Source organism: Pyrgilauda ruficollis, unplaced genomic scaffold (genome assembly GCF_017590135.1).
Source record: "Pyrgilauda ruficollis isolate IOZ18807 unplaced genomic scaffold, ASM1759013v1 scaffold25, whole genome shotgun sequence".
Lineage (NCBI taxonomy): Eukaryota > Metazoa > Chordata > Aves > Passeriformes > Passeridae > Pyrgilauda > Pyrgilauda ruficollis.
This window is the reverse complement of record NW_024523822.1, coordinates 16,184,259-16,202,373: the sequence shown is the minus strand read 5'-3', so window position 1 is coordinate 16,202,373 and position 18,115 is coordinate 16,184,259. Positions and strand designations below refer to the sequence as shown.

Below are 18,115 nucleotides of genomic sequence, written 5' to 3'. Positions count from 1 at the left end.
AATTAATAATAAGACAAATATTCCTCTTGGTAGGTTATCCTGTAAGTGCTCACCTCGGAGATTCCTGATGCTCTCTCTCTCTGCCAAGAACAAACTCCCTGAGACAATGACCAGACCAGCAAACCACCAGTGCATGCCTGGTGAAAGGACTTCATCTAAGGAAGGGCCCATCAAAATTACTGTGACTTTAAGGAAAGAACACTGTCTCAAGCATGACCAGGAAATTACCTTCAGTCCTTGTATTGCCTGTTTTGTCTGAAAAATTAAAATTTTATTCTAAAAAGAACCAAACAAGATGGGTAACCACTGGTAGGGGATGGGATAAACAGTGCAAGGGATCTTGCCTCTACCAGGGGGCTAGCACAGAAAGAGAGACAGAGTACTCACATCTCTGAAGTGTTAATTGACACACCCACAGAGACAGATTGTTCTTTAGCTTCTTCCACTGTCACCTGTAAGAAGTTTGAGGTCATCTGAAAAGGCAGTGTTCTGCTTCAGATTGTCATAAAATATTCTTTCTATGGGAACAAAAAGGAAAGCAATTATCAGTGAAATTTTATATAGAGAAAGCATTGTGCAAAGGTAGACTCCCACAAAGAATGGCAAAGGGAGGAGAGAACAGTCACAGTATATAAGATTGTGCTTTTGTTAAAAGCATCTTCTGAAAACCAAAATAGCTGACCAAAACATAATTTACTCAGGCATAAAAAAAATTAAACAAAATTTAAAATGGAAAATTCCAGTGAAATATTTCCTTTAGCTCTGTGCACAGTTATGCTGCCATGTAGCAGGACTAGTAATGAAGAGAAAAGAACATGCTGAGTGGTATGCATTGAATCAGTCTGTGAGACCTGGTCTCATTTGCTACTCTTGATCCATTGACTTCTCACATGAATTCAACTCCTCCCTGATGCCCAGGATCCTATCATGCCTCTAATTTACTTGGACTCCAGTTTCATATTTCCCCTAGGATAACAGCATTATACTAAATCCCAGGGATTGCAGTTTCAGCATGAGGCTCACTGCAGAGCTGCCTGGGAGATGAAGTTGTGACAAGTAGTGCAGGAAGCTTCACTGGAGGATGAGACACTCCACCTGAGAAAAAAGCAAGGCCAGCAGCTACAGCTCAGAGGAGGACGTTCAATGGGCCACAGCATATCATAGGTGAGGGTGTTAAATTGGTTGGTAAATGGGTTAAGAGAGAAATTTCCCTCTCCCATCCAGCACAGCCAAGGTGGAAGAATGAAGCAGCTGCCTACCAAAGACTGCTTTTCTCTGAAGCCTTCAGCACTGCCCATGAGAAAGGCAGGAGTGTAGGCTTGCTGCAGTGTCCAGTGCCATCCAGTCCCAACTTCAGAGGAACCACATCTGCCCCTTCAGGATGTGCAGGGTTTGGGTCACATCCACCAGCTCCATGCAGATATCTCAGATGCTTCACTGAAGACCCCTTGAAATGGGGTGCCTGATGTTCAGGGACCCAGACTGAAACCTGAGCTCCATTGACTGAAATAGGAGCTCAGACATCTAAATTTAGATGCATATGTCATTTTCTAGAGATGCAACTGGATCCTGTAATGTGTTATCTGTGGCTGAGTGTTAACTGCTCTGTGATTAGAGGATATATGATGGTAACATAGTAAATCATTGCAAACCAGAGTGCAGGATCTCAAATATCTTCACATTTTTCTGAAGAAGAACTGTAAACATTTGGTCTTTAAATGAGATTCTGGAAAAAGAAATTACAGTGCTGCTAAATATATCCTTTTAATCTTATCCTGTGAATCTCAGAAGACCTGAGTTGGCAGTGTTTTTCTCAGACAGAATTTCCTCTGCTGTCCATGGGATGATGTACTGTGGCTGCAAGTACCACTGTGGGCAGAATGGGAAGGAGAGATGAGCTCTTCCCACAGGCATGGAGCAAATCCAGTGAGCATGACATTCCATCCATGCAATGATCTGGGCCTCTGTGCCCCCTTTGGTCAAGGGGAATCTGCTCTCACCATGTTGCAAAGCCAAACTTTTTCTGCATCCTCTTCACAAGTTAATGGAGCACAAGGAATTGGATTACATTAACCTCTGTGCTCATACAAGGGAGGAGTAAAGACTCGCTTCCTTCTTCCTGGCTGCACAGGTCCAATGACATCCTCACCCTGGGTGTGCTGTCTTGGCTTGAGTAAACCCTGAATAAGCATGGACAGATCTGACTCAAACTATGACTAAAAACATCTTTAAAGGGTTAATAAGCAGTCTGAAAATCCCACATCAAAGACATAAGGCTATACATATGGAATAATGCAGAATATTTAATTTTCAGATGGATTTGCTCCACTCTATTTAAATTCTGTGACCTTCAGGGAATCAAGTTAGTTCAAGCTTTTAGTTTATAGATTTTGTGTTTGGCATTCAAGGTTAACTTCTTGCTTGATTAGACACAGGCGAATTCTAGCAGCTGCAGTACCACAGTGGAAATGTAGCCCTATACTGTATTTAGTCAGAAATGTCAAGAACCTAGTAGTTATCTACAAAGAACTCATTTTGTCTTCCATTAGCAGCATTAAAGTAAATTTAGTAGTGGGGTTTTTTTCATGTTGCACAACATAAAAAATGTCGTAAAGTGGAACACATTAGATGAATTGAAGATGACCGTCCCTATTTCCACAAGGAGTACCATTGTGTTGTTGATTCATTATTACTATGAGTACAAAAACACCAAATGAAAGTTCAAGCAATTTGGAAAAATATTTGCCAGCTAAAGGAGCCATGCAAACCATCCTAGTAACACTGTAAATGGATGCTAAAAATTCCAGAAGTTGAACAAAATAAAAGTCATATGTGGCACACAAAACCAAAAGAAAATAATCCAAATACACAGGAGCAAGTCAGGTTCAGAAAAACCAGCGGTGTTGTTTTTGTCCTTGATTAGTTGCTTAAGATGCACTGGTGCTGGCAGAAGCTGGCCTGTCCAGACAGCTGCCTGTGCCTGCACAGAGTCTTGCAGGAACATGGTACATGTCCTTTGGCCACCTAATAGCTGCCATGGTTTGTGAGACACCTTTTGCTGTGTCAGACACAAGTCTGCACCTCCTGAGATGATGAGGTTCTCCAGATGAGACCTGCTGTACCTGAATCTGGCTGCTCGCAGGGGCTGCCAAAGCTGAAGGCAGTCTCAGACCCAGCTTAAGGAAGTATATGCTCAAGACTGCTTTCAGACTGCTTCAGATCTCATTTGCCTTGGTAGCAGAGTGTGACAGGGCTCTCTCTTCTAGGAGGGGGCCACTGCTGTGTCTGCTAATGGGCAGTGACATGAAGCCAGGCCAGAAGAAAGCGGTGTAGTTGTCAGACCAGGCAGTGAGTGCCACCTGTGGGCTGGGGGCAGCCCTTGAGTAGGGTCTAGTATTGCCCTGGCAGGTATCATTGTCTTGCCCCAGAGACATTTGACATTTCCCAAGGCCTTGCCTATTAATAGGTCTCCATTGTATAGTCATGTCAGCATTTCCAGGGAAATATCACTGTTACACAGCTGTTTCATGCTCCCAGCTCGAGTGTGAGCATCAGCTTCAAGTCAGACCTTTGCCTTATAATGTTTGGTTTAAAATATTACTGACTTTATATCTGAGTGAAGAGAGACAAATTTAGTTTGTAGTTGAAGTAAACACCTTTGAAATGACCTTGGCTAGTACATGGCTGTTATGCATCAGTTTGAAGTGAGCTTGACAAGAGAATACACATTGGCTGCTTCTTTTGATGCACAGTTCAAGTGAAGACTTGAGAGCTTGTTGACTGGGAACATTCAGATATGAATCAGGGAAAGAATGTTTTCACATGCAGCTTCCTCCTCCACCTTTTCTTTACTTCTTTTAATATGATTTCCAGATATTTCCCCAAGACATTGGCAATAATAGTTGCTACATGGCGAAGAAACCCTATTTAGAGATTTTACAAGCCATTCTAGACACATATTCAAAAGGTATTTTGATGCTACAGGAATATGACTATTTTTCTTAACTTACTAAGTTAGGATTCCACCAGCTTTTTTATTTTTAGGAATAGCTAGTGTGAACTAGAATAAAGAAATATAGTTTAATGCCTTGGTATTTGAAGAGATCTGATCTTGCAGCATTGCTACTAAGGTATATAGTGTGCTGAAATTTCAGCAAGATAGATAAAAAGTAGTCTTTGTAGGGAAGGTCCTAAAATTGTCATCAGAATTTCAATACCCCTCATAGCTGTCTGTGGGCATGCAAGGGATCTTGAGACTCACTTTGTTTTTTGAGGAAGAAAAGGAAGGAAAATGTCATGTAGAACTCCACTGTGGTGTGTCTGTCCAGAAAATATCTGTAGTTCAAAATTGTCTGCAAGTGTCAGGGAGACCAAATAATATGCTTTTGATACCATATCTGGGACTGTCCTGTACCCATTGGAGGTGGTCATCAGTGGGGTTGGGCAGGCTCTGGGATGTGAAGTACATGGCTCTCCTAAGACTTGTTCTGCCGCTGTCTGTGGACACACCCGGGCAACTGTTCCCTTCTCCTTGTGTTACTTTGTCCAACAATGCCCTTCCCATTACTAAAGATATGAGTATCTCTCAACTGTGGTGATTGAGGGATTTCTTCCCATTCTGGGGGCTTAAGATCTGCTAGATCAGACCCACCCTTGCAAGCACCCAAGGAGCACAGGCTGCTCCCGAGCAGATTGTAGAGCAAATGTAACCTGGGTTACAAATGTAACCAGGGTTATGTTGCACCCTGGAAAAGGTTAACTTAGTGCTGCTTCTGGGCTACTGTAACCAGCATCGGCCTCCTCAAAATGCCCAGGAAAGCTGAACCTGTCTGTATTAAATCACTGTGCTGCTCTTGGTGGTGGGCTCAGCTTGTCCTCTGTTGAAAGCTGACAGCATGACTGGGGCCCTGACTGGGAGGGAGTGTTTAGACAAACTCCTGTAGGGTTGGCTGAGCCTCATGGCACTACATTTGCTGAGCAAAACATACAGTTCTGCTACTGAATTGCAGCAGGGAGTAGTCCTCTAGAGCACCATGAAAATCCAGAAGAAGAAATACACCAAAACCCCATGTGATGTGGAATCTTCTCCAACTGGGCCATATTTATAATTCCCTGTGGAAGGACCATCTCCCTATCATGAAGGGTTGGCTTCTCCTCTGGGCAGCTGTCATGCACAAAGAACAGCCACCTTCCTCCTGCCTGCCCATGGCTCCCTTCTGAAAGCAGTATCATACACAGTAGTTTGCAAGCAAATAAATCAAATCATTCTTTCATTGTAATCTATGACAACTGTTGAACATGACAGTATTGCAGGTAAAGCAAAGCAGCAGCTTCCTGTCTTAGAGATGGCTCATGCCACCATTCAAAACTGAGGGACACTCAAAATAGGCACATGTATGTTGATGATCCTGAAGAGGAAATAGCTGAGTAAAGTGAGGACAAGGAGTAAAAAAGCTCAAAGTGATACAATATACACAAGGAAGTCCAGGCACAGAGTCAGGATTAAATGCTTGGGTTTCTGAAAGGCCTAAAGAAGGACCAAGGTTTGGGGTTAAAAGCTAACAAAAAAGGAGCACAAGAAGCTATGCTGTATCATTTAATCCTTTCTTTTGGGAAAAGAAGCAGGGTTCTAAGATCAAATTTGTCAATGAGACTATTTCATGGCATTGCCTCATCCATGGACCAAAACTTCTTGGAGTATTAGCTTACAGTTGATCATGTACATTCCCTGGATGGCCCAGTCTACTGATTTTGTGCCTGGGAGCTCAACTGCATCTTGTTTAAAACATGACATTCAGCTCTTAGATCCAAGTGATTACTGGCTGATTCATATAAATGTTAATATGTATACAGAGGTGAGGGCTTTCCTTTCCCCACAGAAGACTGCAAAATAAATTATAGATGCTAATGTTGATGTCTTGGAAATGAAAGCTAAAGTAAACTGTCAGTGAGACATGTAAATGGCTCCAATAATTTTGTTTTGAAGAGAACTAAAACTCTTAGCATCAGCCAGCTGGCATGTAAAAAGTCTGTAAATATTAAAAGTTTTCTTTGGCAAGAATACCAAAATATTACTGGTATCTCTGGCATGTAATTCAAATAAAAATTAAGTCAACTGTAAATGTTAACAAACCTTAAATAGCCCTGATATCTACTAAATGGAGTTTCATTATGCCACGCTGACATGGCCTCAAGTAGTGCTTGAATCATAAGGACTGTGTTGGGTGATTCTTGGGTAGGTACATGAAGTGTTTAATGAGGCATGTTTTCTTGGGCAACTTGGTACCTTGCCTTTTATGTGGCTGGCTCTGCAGTGATAATCCCCTTTCCCTCTGGCTCCTTCTGCAGCAAGCCCCAGGCTGGACTGCTGCATAGCCTAGTTAGGTTTTCCTCTTTCTGGTCCTTGATATTTGAGACATCTTGAGCCTTTTGCATAAGACTAAAAAGCACATGTGCCCTTCAGAGAAGGTCAGCACAGCAGCACATGCACTGAATGCTGATGCTGTGGATGCACTGAGGATTTCTGGATGTGCAGTGCTGCAGTGGCCCTTGATGGACATGCCCAGCCTGATCTGTGAGCACTTTGTGCAGATGCTTACTGCACAGGAAGAGGCCCAGACATTCAGTGGAGAATTTCAATTAGAAATCCCGCAGAAATAGAGCAGTTGCCAAATTATTTGTGGAGAAGAATTGAGAAAGATGATTCTGGAGGAGGCTGGATACCCAGTAGCCTTATCCATTCCTGATTCCTGGAAAACACGTGTCTTGCAGCCAAGTAAGGATGTTGTTCCTGTTACCTTAACTTGTATTGATTATGCCAGGCATGTTTGTGAAGATGGCAGTTGGCCCATTAGTGCACAGGTCATTTCTCTAGTCTGAACTTTAAAAACAAGCTGCAAAACATTGTTTGAAGGTTGCTTCCCAAAGATCCCTGTTGGTGGGAAGGAAAAGCAGGAAATCTGATGGCTGCTGGCAGCCTGGGCTGTGATGTGTATTTTCTCATCAGCCCCAAATCTGCCTTAACTACATGAACAAGGGTTTGAGTCCATGCTAAGGTTCCTTATCCCTCTCCTCCCCTCAGCCCTCCATAAGCGTAAAAGGAGAACACTTCTGGGTTGAGATAAAGATAGTACAGTTTAGTAAAGCCAAAGCCATGTGCACAAGCAAAGAAATACAAGGAAGTGATCCACCACTTCCTGTGGACAAGCAGGTGTTTGGCCATCCTCAGGAATGAGGCTCCATCACGTGTAATGGTGACTTGGGAAGACAAGCAACACTACACTGAATGTCTTCCCCTTCCTCCTTCTTCCCCCAGCTGTAGCTGTTGAGCAGGATGCCACATGATTTGGAACATCCCTTGGGTCAGCTGGGATCACCTGTCTCGGCTGTGTCCCCTCCCAACTCCTTCTGCACCCTCAGCCTCCTCACTGGTGGGCTGGGTTGAGAGGCAGAAAAGACCTTATGCTGTGTAAGCCCTGCTCAGCAGTAACAAACACATCCCTGAACTATCAACATGTTTTCAGCACAAATCCAAACCATAGCCTCATACCAGCTACTATGAAGAAAACCAACTCTATCCCTGCCAAAACAGAACAGTCTGGAACTGAGAACCATCAAGCTAATAAAAGCATGGAGATGCCCCTTTGTTAGTAAGCCCAGAGACGGTGGCACTGTGGCTCATTGCATATGCTCCAACACACAAGCAGCTACATCTGTGCAGCAACCTGGCAAACTGCAGCAGAGCTCCCCATGGCATAGCACTTAGTCTGGGAAGACCAAGACCTGCAGGATCTTTAATTTAATTTTTACAGCTCTGTGGTATGGAATGATGACTCTAGCAGAAATTACTGTTCTGTATTGTTGAAAAATCAAAAAATAATATCCATAAGGCAGAAAGAATATATTGCCAGGCACCATCTTTTTGGTATAAAAAGCAATAGGAGTTGGTTTAAGAAGTAGACTTTCATTGCTCCTGTCTTTTCAAGAATCACCTTGGCAAAGGGTTAGGTATGCATAATGCAATATTCCACGGTTATGTAGAAGAACAACCTGTGCAATATGGCATCATATTTTTCAAGGCTATATAATGAAAGAGGCCAAAACTGTGTCTAGATTATTTTTCTGCAAGTGAGTAATGTGGAAGATAATAAAATATTTATGTTACATAACGGGAACCCTCTGGTTATGCTTTATTTTTGGAAATGTTACAAAAAAAAGCCAGGGTTTCTCTGAAATGAGCATTTACTAACTTAATGGGAAATGCAGTGTGGATTTAGCAGAAGCCTTGAGAAAAACAGCAGACTGAAGTATCTAGTGGAGTGCTCTGGAGCTCTGTTGCATTGTACTTGCTGCAAGCCCCTGTCACATGGAGGATTACGTGCTTACCACATTTGCCAGGAGGGCAGTTTTTCTCTGTGTCCCCACACAACTGTGTGTCTCATATGTGCTCCTAAGGCTTTTAACTGAGATGGAGTGTGTTTCCACCCTGCATTACCAGTGAATAGTTTATACTCTGCCAGGGAGCAATACAAGAGAGGGAAACAGAGCCCTGAGCATACTGGAGATGCCCACACTTTCCCAACAGGGTTGGAGGCTGGTTTTGCTGAACTATTGCAAATGAGGAGGTGCAGGATCACCTGCTGCTGGTGATGTTGAAGTGCTTGTCTCCCATTGTCAACACTCTGAGTGCAAAATAGGTTTTGAAATGTTCTCTGATAACATCACATCATTGCAGGCATACTTGGCCTTTTCCAAAATGATGCAAAAATACCACAGAAAGATAAATACAATACCACACCATGCCATTATCTACTTCCTGACAGGGTATTATCCTAGGTAAGGGCCCAGGCATCCTGCTGATAAATTTGATAAGTGAACAGATGCAGGGAAAAAAAAAAAAAAGAAGGAAGGACCACTTAATGGAGAAAAGGTTGGTAGAGAGCCTCAAAATTCCAACTCTGTTGGTGATCAGGTTAGGGAGATTGGACTCACGCAGAGGCCTGTGTCGTGTTACTGATTTTATTTATTCAATTAACAGTACTGAAATCAAAACAGCCTAATTATTTGTTGCAAAAAAGGCAATGTGAGACTCAGTGTTTTTTAGCACTGGCAGGATTTTTCACCCCTACTTTAGCAGCTGTTTGTCTGAGGACTGATTGCACCAGCCTGTGACTGGCCACACTGGCATTGGTCAATGGGAAACTCAGATTTTGCATCTTCTCTGGCCAAGTCTGTCGTGCTGGGTACTGATAGCCAGGCTGTGCAGAGCTACTTTTAGGGATAAAATTGGATAATGGTGAATAGACAGGAATTGTTGGTGATTGCTCAAGATTTATATTAGGATTTTCCCCCATTCATCTTCCCATTTGGGAAAGTGTATTCCCCAAAGCTGATGGAGACAATGTGGTGCCTTCCACAACTTCTGTGTTAGAATTCAAAATATGGGGAAGATGAGTGATTGGGACAGGAGGTTTTTATGGAGCCCTACACAGTTTGTGCTCACTGTCATCTGGAGAAGGTGCTGTTGATTTTCTGCTTATTCTCTGAGATTTATAAGAAGGAAAAATGTCTGCTGTAGCCCAGTGTTACACAAGCAACACAATACAAAGTAAACATCAGCTTGGATCAGGACAGTATGAGGTTCCCTGAGTCCATGAGGACCAGTAAGATTAGTTACCAATATCTGCAAACTATTATTAGAGATGAAACTCAGAAAATTCACTGCCCCTGCCTGTTGGCAGATGGAGGATGTGTGGCAGTAGAGGGACAGAGACAGGACAGGGATAAGCCATCAGCTGCTCTGCTGATGGGAGCCACCACCCCACATACCCTCACTTCTGTACAGTTACTGCACTCACTGTGGCAGTGTCCCATGCAAATGTTTCAAAGGCTGGTGGAACGAAAAACACCCCCAAGTATTTGACAAGCACAGAGGTACAGGGAGGAATGGAAAATTCTTACTAATATATCAGGATGCCACAAATCATGCAACTATTGAAAAGTGGGGGGGAGGGGGGGGGCAAGCTGCAAAAGTGATTAGTATCATACAGAGTATGAGGCTATTTAACTGTTAGATTCAGATTTCCATACAGTTCAAAGGCTGCTAAGCATCTGTTTGGCCATGACTATGTTGTTTTCTGATAAGGATATCAGTATTTGAAGTATTTGAAGAAAGATTAAGGAAATGTAATAGCAAGATCCTACTTTACATCTTCTACTACAATTCTGGGCAGCTAATGAGAGGAGAGAGCCCCAGTCTATCTGAATACATAGTGCACCATGTAGATGAAACATATACTTAATTGGCAGGTGAGAGACAACACAAAACATCCCCAAGCAGCTAAATTTCCTTCTAAAATTTCCAAACAATGCAAAATCAGAACAGCTTAGGCATGCTCTGTCCTTTCCCCAGCTTTCTGCCCATTGCAAGGACTTTCTATTTAAGACCATTCACATCCCAGTTCAGCCAGGGCTGTCTGTGTTCCTGTATCAGCAATGTGCCAGTGTATGGCTTGAGCTTTAAGCAATTAAAAGTTTAAGAGGTTTGTGATATGGAAGGCAAGTTCCTAAATCAAATAAAAATATTCTTCTTTTGCTTCAGACTGTACAATAATTTGTTCCAAATTTCATGCTCTCCATTGGTCCAGTTTACACAAACTCACAGTAATTAGCTGCAGAGATTATTTTAAATTTACAAAAGCAATCATTCTCTGTGATGGCTTGATGCTATGCCCAACTCCCTCTGAATAGACTTTAATGACACAGTAACCATGGTTACAGTATATAAAATATGCAGCCATGAAATAGGGAAATGTAACAGTGTAATATAATTTTCTCTGGAAAATAAAGGGGTTTGGCATATTTGCCTTAATTAGGACATCACATTAAGTATTTCATGTTTGCATTCTTTATGAAAATAAAAGTCATAACACGAAAAGTGATTTTTGAATTCTATTCAGTGGCATACGGTACCATTGGGAAAGCATTTCCCCCAGTAAAATAGGACATTTTAATTGGACATCTATAATTGCCATTCTGGTAAATTGAAGTTATAGCATGTTGGAAACAAGCTGAGAGATCCACTGCAACTGGAGCAGCCATATGTCACAGAGCTCAGGGTTTTAATCTGAGTGGCCACTGAGAGGAAGTAGCTAAACTTAGCTGGTTAGCCATGACTGAAACTCAAAATCTTACTTCCAACACAGATGCTACCTGTTGCTCTGTCCTGTCCAGGGGACAACTTCAGAGTGGTCTTGACAAGCTCATCTGCTTAGCTGTACTTGCAGCAGAGATGCCATAACGAGTGGCAGACAGCCTTGAAGTGACAGTTTTTACCAATACAAAGGCAGTTACTTTATTTTCTCTTGAAACATTCATCAAATGATGTTAGATGAGGAATGTATTTGTATAATCTAGTCTCTTCATGACAAACTGATTGCAAGAGAAAAGATTAAATTAATTGAAAAACATTGATTATGAGCAGGTCATTTAGTTCTTGCCTCAAGCACACCACTTCCTTATGAGCAAGGCATGGAAAGATGCTCTCAGTTCAGCTGTACCTCTTGTTCTCCCAGCTGCAGCCTAGCGAAGTAATCACAAAGGAAGGAAAATTAACCTTAGAAAATACAAAAGGATGAAAGGTTGGTGAATATCCTTCAGTTCCATTTAGGTCAGGCTGGCATTCAGCAACTACCTCTGTCCAATTAGGCAAATGGGGAGAATCTGCTTTTTGTCCCCATATCTTGTGCAACTTTATTGCAGAAACAGAAGTGGAAGATAACATTTTTATTTCAAAATACAGATATAATAAGATTCCATTTAGGGAAATGAGACTAGGTTTCTCTTTTTTTTGCTAGCATGTTATTTTTTTTGTTTGTCTTTGATCACTTTTTTCCCCCACCATCCAGAGAAGATCACATAGAAAATGCAATTAAGATTGACATGTATATGTTCTTTAAAATCTTGGACTCAATTTCTGAGATCTATATTTTATTGGTGCAGAAGGGACAAAAAGAGCAGGACTCCTTTCTGAATCTCCTGTGTGTTGAAAGGATTTATGAAATAGAGTCATAGGATGGTTTGGGTTGGAAAGAACTTTAAAGATCATCTACTTCCAACTTCCCTGACATGAGCAGGTGTACCTTCCACTAGACCAGGTTACTCAGAGCCCCATCCAACCTGGCCTTGAACATTTCAACGGATGGGGCATCACCACTTCTCTGGACAACTTGTTCTAGTATCTCACCACCCTCACAGGAAAGAATATCTTTATTTCCAAGCTAAATATATCCTCTTTCAGTTTAAAGTTATTCCCCCTGTTTGATCACTACATGTCCTTATAAAAAGTTCCTCTCCAGCTTTCTTGTAGCCCCTTGATGTACTTGAAGCACTGGAAGGGGCTGTAGTTCTCCCAGAACCTTCTCTTCTCCAGGCTGAACAGCCCCAATTTTATGAGCCTGCCATCAAAGGAGAGGTGCTCCATCCCTTTGATCATACTTGTAGCCCTCCTCTGGACTTATTCCAACAGGCACAAGTCCTTCTTATGCTTAGGGCCCTGGAACTGGATGAGTACTGGATGAGTAGGTGGGAACTCACTAGAATGGAGTAGAGGGGCAGAATCCCCTCCCCTGTCCTGCTGGTCACTCTGCTTTTGATGCAGCTGGGGACACAATTGGCTTTCCAGGCTACAAGTGCACATCATGGTGAGCTTCTCACTCACCAACATCCCCAAGTCCTTGTCTTCAGGGCTGCTATTAATACAGTTTCTTCCCAGCCTGTATTTGTGCTTGGAATTGCCCTGATGCAAGTGCAGCACCTTGTACTTTGATTTGTTGAACTTCATGAGGTTCACACAGGCCCACCTCTCAAGCCTGCCCAGGTCCCTCTGGATTTCTCCTCACAGAACAGAACATCTTCTTAAGATATTTGCAAAGCACTTGTCCCTATGGGATCAAAATTAAACATCAGAAAAGCAAAGGAAAAACTATTTTCTACTGTATGCTCCCAAAGAAAAAGAAGGACTAAGTAGAGCACCAGCTCCAAACTTCATTCTAGGTTTGAGCTCATTTCTAGCAAAAAGAACTATGAACAACCATCTTCCTTCCTCCCTTTCTTTAATGAACATTAAATCACCAAAGAAATCAAAGGACATTATTTGAGAAAGTAATGACTGTGTCCTGGTCTACCTAGCGTCATTATGATAAAAAGCATGGTAAAATCCTAATCTTAATTGAGTCAATGCAAAAATTAGCATTGATTTAAATATTTTTCTTTTCATGTGAAACACAGATTCAATATTCTCTTCAACACTGACACTTGACATAAGTACTCCATGACTACTGGCCAGCCAGCCAGAACTGTTAGTCAGAGGACCAGAACTCATGATGGTCAGGAGTTCACAGCCCTTCTGAAGTCTCAGTGACATGCTGGTGGTGGTTCCTGCCCTGTCAGTGCTGTGCCCACCTGTCCCGGTTCAGTTCTGCATCTTGTAGAGAGTGGTGACAAAGGCATCTCCCACCCCCCTCTTACTGAGACACAGCACTGACATGCCCTGCTCACTGAACAACGTGTCCTCAAACCTCATTCTGGTGTTCCCAATAATTCAAACCTACTAAAAATAGATGTAATTTTAAAGAGTAATTACACACTATTACGATCCTTTGAAACTGAGTAAGTATATCAAATTATAGCAAAAAAGGGCAAAGATAGAGAACTGTGAGCCCCTTCTTAATTTTACTGCTATGTTTTTGAGCTATAAATTTCCATATGCACTGGTTTCTGTACCCAATAGCAACTTATGGTATCAAATGGTATCATGGTTTCTTCTCCAGTCCCACTTCCATGCAAAAATGTCAGCCAGACACATCTTGGAAGCTGGCTGTTTGAAGACTAATACATGTTGTTTGATATTGTTAATGTATGATACCTGTGTTTCATGGTCCAAGCCAGTACTGACCTCATCCAGGAACATCTCCTGATTAAGGGCTACCCCACAGGAATTGACCCATGGCATTACTGAGGGGACTCTGAGAAGACCAGCTGATGCAGTACACATCACATAGACCTGCAGTGGTGCTTAGGTTCTCCCTCTTCCCCAGTTCATGTTGAACTGTATTTATGCTTTTCTGGTTTTTTAAAATAACTCTGCTGGTAGATCTTTTTCAGTTGCTTGGAATGAAGAAAGTCTTTGCTTAAAATTGCTGCATTGCAACATCGCTACTCCCAGCTATTAAACATCCCACGGCACGAAACACCGAGTCCACACAGGCCTACCTTAGCAAGTGTTCCAGTCAAGCACAACATGAGTCATCTTCTGAGCTTCAGCTGGATGATTTGTGAGGAATTTGCAGGTGTGTGTGTTTGTTTGGATTACAAGGAGACTATTTCAAGTGGAGACAGAATGTTTCATTCCTGCTCCTCAGTCTCATATGCACATTATATTTGTCACTCCTGTCAACAAACATTTGTAAACTAAAAATAATGAGTTAAATATATGCACTTTATTACACTGCTCTGGAAGCCATTTGTGCTTACAATTTGAATTTCAGCTCTTAGCTGTCTCATTTCTTTGGGAGACAGCACTCTCGCTGTGCCATTGGAAAGAAAGGTCTGTCCTTCTCCCCCCACCCATCTTGAGTTTACGCACCCTTACTTTTAAACTTCATATTCAGAGAAGAGCAACATCTTCTAAAATTCCAAAGAGTTTGTAGACAGCCTTGGGAAAACTGGCTTGGATCATTTTTCAGGGCAAATTTTTGAGACCACATTTTCCACCAGTGGAAGTTGCATGCAAGCAAATGACAGCCTAACTAGGACCCTGTCAGGTTAAACAAACATGCTCATCCTTTCCAGCACAGGCTTTCCGTTTGCTCTGTCTCTGTTTTGCTGGACAGCTCAGACTCTCCTGAAATAATTGTCTCATTAGGTATATGGGATACAATTTGTAAACTGCATTCTGTCATCTCACAAATAAATTATCCCCAAACAGCTACTGAACAGTGAGTGAGAACACAGTCCAGCACATCTATTTTGCATGATTCTTGAATGAGCAATATCTATATGTAATCATTGCCATTCAGGTAGGAAGGTCAAGGTCAAATCCTTTGCAGTGCCTGATCTCTTCCAAAGGCTGTGCAGAAGGGGTGCAATCATTATTCCACATCATCTAACAATGCATCCAAATATTTTTATGAAAATCAGATCAGATCTGATTATTTACATGATCTCCCCAATGGCCTTTCACAGGTGCATATGAGACAGGTAAAAAGAGAGGTGAAATGGGCAAAATAGGAAAAGTGTCTATAGAAAGCAAGGCAAAATTAAGAAGGAAAAAAAGAGAACTACGTGAATGTTAACTAAGGATTCAAAATGGGATAAATATGTAAAAATTCAAGCAAGAAAAAAGAAGTGAACAAGCACAGGATGCAAATATCATAAATTAAATAATTTTAGATGATTGTTATTATAGACAGCTGTCTTCTCTTCAGCAGATGCTCCAAGAATTTTGCTTCTGAAATTGTCTGACTGCAATTTAATTGTACTTCAAACATACAACAAAGTGTCACAAATGGAAATAGAATATACAATTATTTTCATTTTTCTTAATTAAAGCAAAATTGCATTTAATTTATACTCAGATAATCCCAGATATAAAAACACACAAGAACTTCATTAACAGAACAGAATGAGAATGAAGGAATTTAGTTATGATTTTGCTGAAATGGACAGTGCTAGCAAGTGGTTCACGGGTTGTAGCAGGAGTGCTGCATCTTTAATAAACGACAGCTGTGCAGTCTCAGGAGTCATACAGTAATGTATCATTTTCTTCTGAGACGCTGGCTCCACCTATCCAATTTTCTTAATGGTTATGATAAGCCATTAAGACCTTCCCCCCATCCAGTCCTGCTCATCAAAAAAATGTCACTGAGCTCCCATCACACACTACAACACGGCATGGGAAAATGTGTGGGCATCCTCTGCTCTTCTCTCATGGTGCCTAAGGCAGATGCACTCTGATTGTGTGACTTGTCACCAGCTCGGTGCATATGTCACTGTGGGGAGGAAAGGGTTAAAACCAGAAGATTTGACAAAAAGGAAGCGATAGCTTGTCTCAAACTGACTTTGCAGCTGAGAATGCTAAGAATGTCAGTGTGGGAAAACTCTATGTTTTGTGGCTAGTATTGTTCTTCCTCCGCCTGTTTTGAGAGGTGGAATTCCTGTGTGGAGATAACTCTCAGAGATACACTTGAGCTCTTGAGCTTCCTGCCGGGATGGGGGGTGGGAGGAGATAGAGAAGGGGAGAGATAGAGGGACAGAGAGAGAGAGAGAGAGAGGGATCCTGAAGGCACAGGCTTGTGATAAATTGATAAATTGCATGTGTGAGAAGCCCTTTTGGAGCAGGCAATACCTACCCCACTGCTCCACTGCTGCGTGCAAGGATGAACTGAGCCTAAGGGAGCCCGTGTCCTCACGTGTCTCTGCTGTCCAACACTGTTAGCCAGGTAATGAAAAAACCCCATCTTTGTATCTCAGCTGCAGTTTGGGGTCACCATGGTTACCTGGATGGGTTGATTCACACAGTCACACCGGCACCAGGTGCCCATTAAAATTAAACTCTCAAGGGAAAGTAATTTTAATTTGTTGTTTCTTTTTGCCTTAACTTGCCTTCTTAACACTTCTTTTTTGTTAGGACAGATCAATTTGGGATAGCACTAATGGGTTCTTGATTCTAGCTAGACCACTGCTGTTGAAGAAAGTGGTTTTTTTTGACAAACCAGAAGGCTAGGGTGAAGCTCCTGCTGCTTTGAGGGATGTGCCCATTGCAGAGCCATGGTCAAAGTGTTCTGGCTCTTACAAGTGCTGCCAACAAGAGCAATGTGCAGCTGCAGAGATGCTCGTGTGATGCTCTTCATTACAGCCCGTGCCCTAAAAGCCAAACTCCTGTTGCTGAATCTCTGCCATGGAGCTGCTAGGGGTAATGACAAGAAAAATTTTTCTTTGACTGATATCCTTCCACCTTCCTGAGATATTTCTGATCAAGGTAGTATGTAGGAGGAATAAGAGGAGAAAGCTCATGAAATCTTTTTGTACCAAGCACCACAAGAAAAACACTTGCAGAAGATAATTTCTTTCAGCAGAAGACACATAATCTAGAAATAATGATTTGTAGTGCAGACTGTGCACATAGTTATGCAGAAAGAAAGAAAATTTTACAAATGAAGGAATGAAACTCTACTACTGTGGGATTAATGGAAAACGCCAAGGAGACATTAACTCTGCCTGAAAGAGGTGGTAGACGCTTAGCATGCTGGAAAGCATTTCTATATTATTCTAAAGGAGCAGCAAAAAATACTGAAAAAGTAAGCAAAGGGAATTGAAGATTAACTTTGACATGCAATATTCATAGCCAGAGAAAATAGCTATTATTATTTATGTAGGAAAGATAGACAATATAGGATTCTTGTGGACATCCAGCAATTTGTCTAATAATGAGAACTAATTTCAATCTTGTTCTAATCATAGACAAATAAGCCCAAGTATTTCTAATACTCAGATGAAAAAAAATGAGCAAATAATAGAACAACCTATTTCACACACATACACCTCCTTCTGTATCCTTGTCTCCAAGGACTGAAAAGGTTTTGTTTTGTGACCCAGCAATCCAGCTGTATTTGGAGTTGTCCCTGGAGACAGCCTGAGCAGCCTGGGGTCACCCTAGGCCACCCCAGGCTGAGCACTTCATCCTGCCAGTCTCCTCTCATGCACTGTGGAGCCAGCAGGTTGGAGATCAGTGCTGGACAGGCACGGTTCAGCCAAGGAGTCTGGATCACAGAGAAGCAGCAGAAAGAAGATGTCTAGAATCTAGATTCCTGGTTCATTCTGTTTTAATGTCCATAGTCTTTTATTTGGAGTTAAAAATTGGCTGAAGCCATTTGCATTATTCCTGTTTGGTGTTGGTTTTTTGTTCTGTTTTTTTGGTTGGTTTTTTTTTGTTTGTTTGTTTGTTGGGTTTTGTGGTTTTGGTTTTTGTTTTTTTTTGTTGTTGTTGGGGTTTTTTTTGTTTGTTTGTTTTGGTTTTTTTTTTTTTTTTTTTTTAACATTAGTTTTTTCTTTTTGG

At 41.8% G+C, this 18,115-nt stretch overlaps 1 long non-coding RNA gene across 1 annotated transcript in view; it reads left to right on the top strand.

Moving 5' to 3' along the window:
• LOC121355333 overlaps nt 1-18,115 on the top strand; it is a 37,079-nt gene that overhangs the window by 6,528 nt on the left and 12,436 nt on the right. The window contains exon 2 of the long non-coding RNA XR_005955408.1: nt 14,153-14,348. This is a non-coding gene — a long non-coding RNA (uncharacterized LOC121355333). The remainder of the gene's footprint in view (nt 1-14,152; nt 14,349-18,115) is intronic.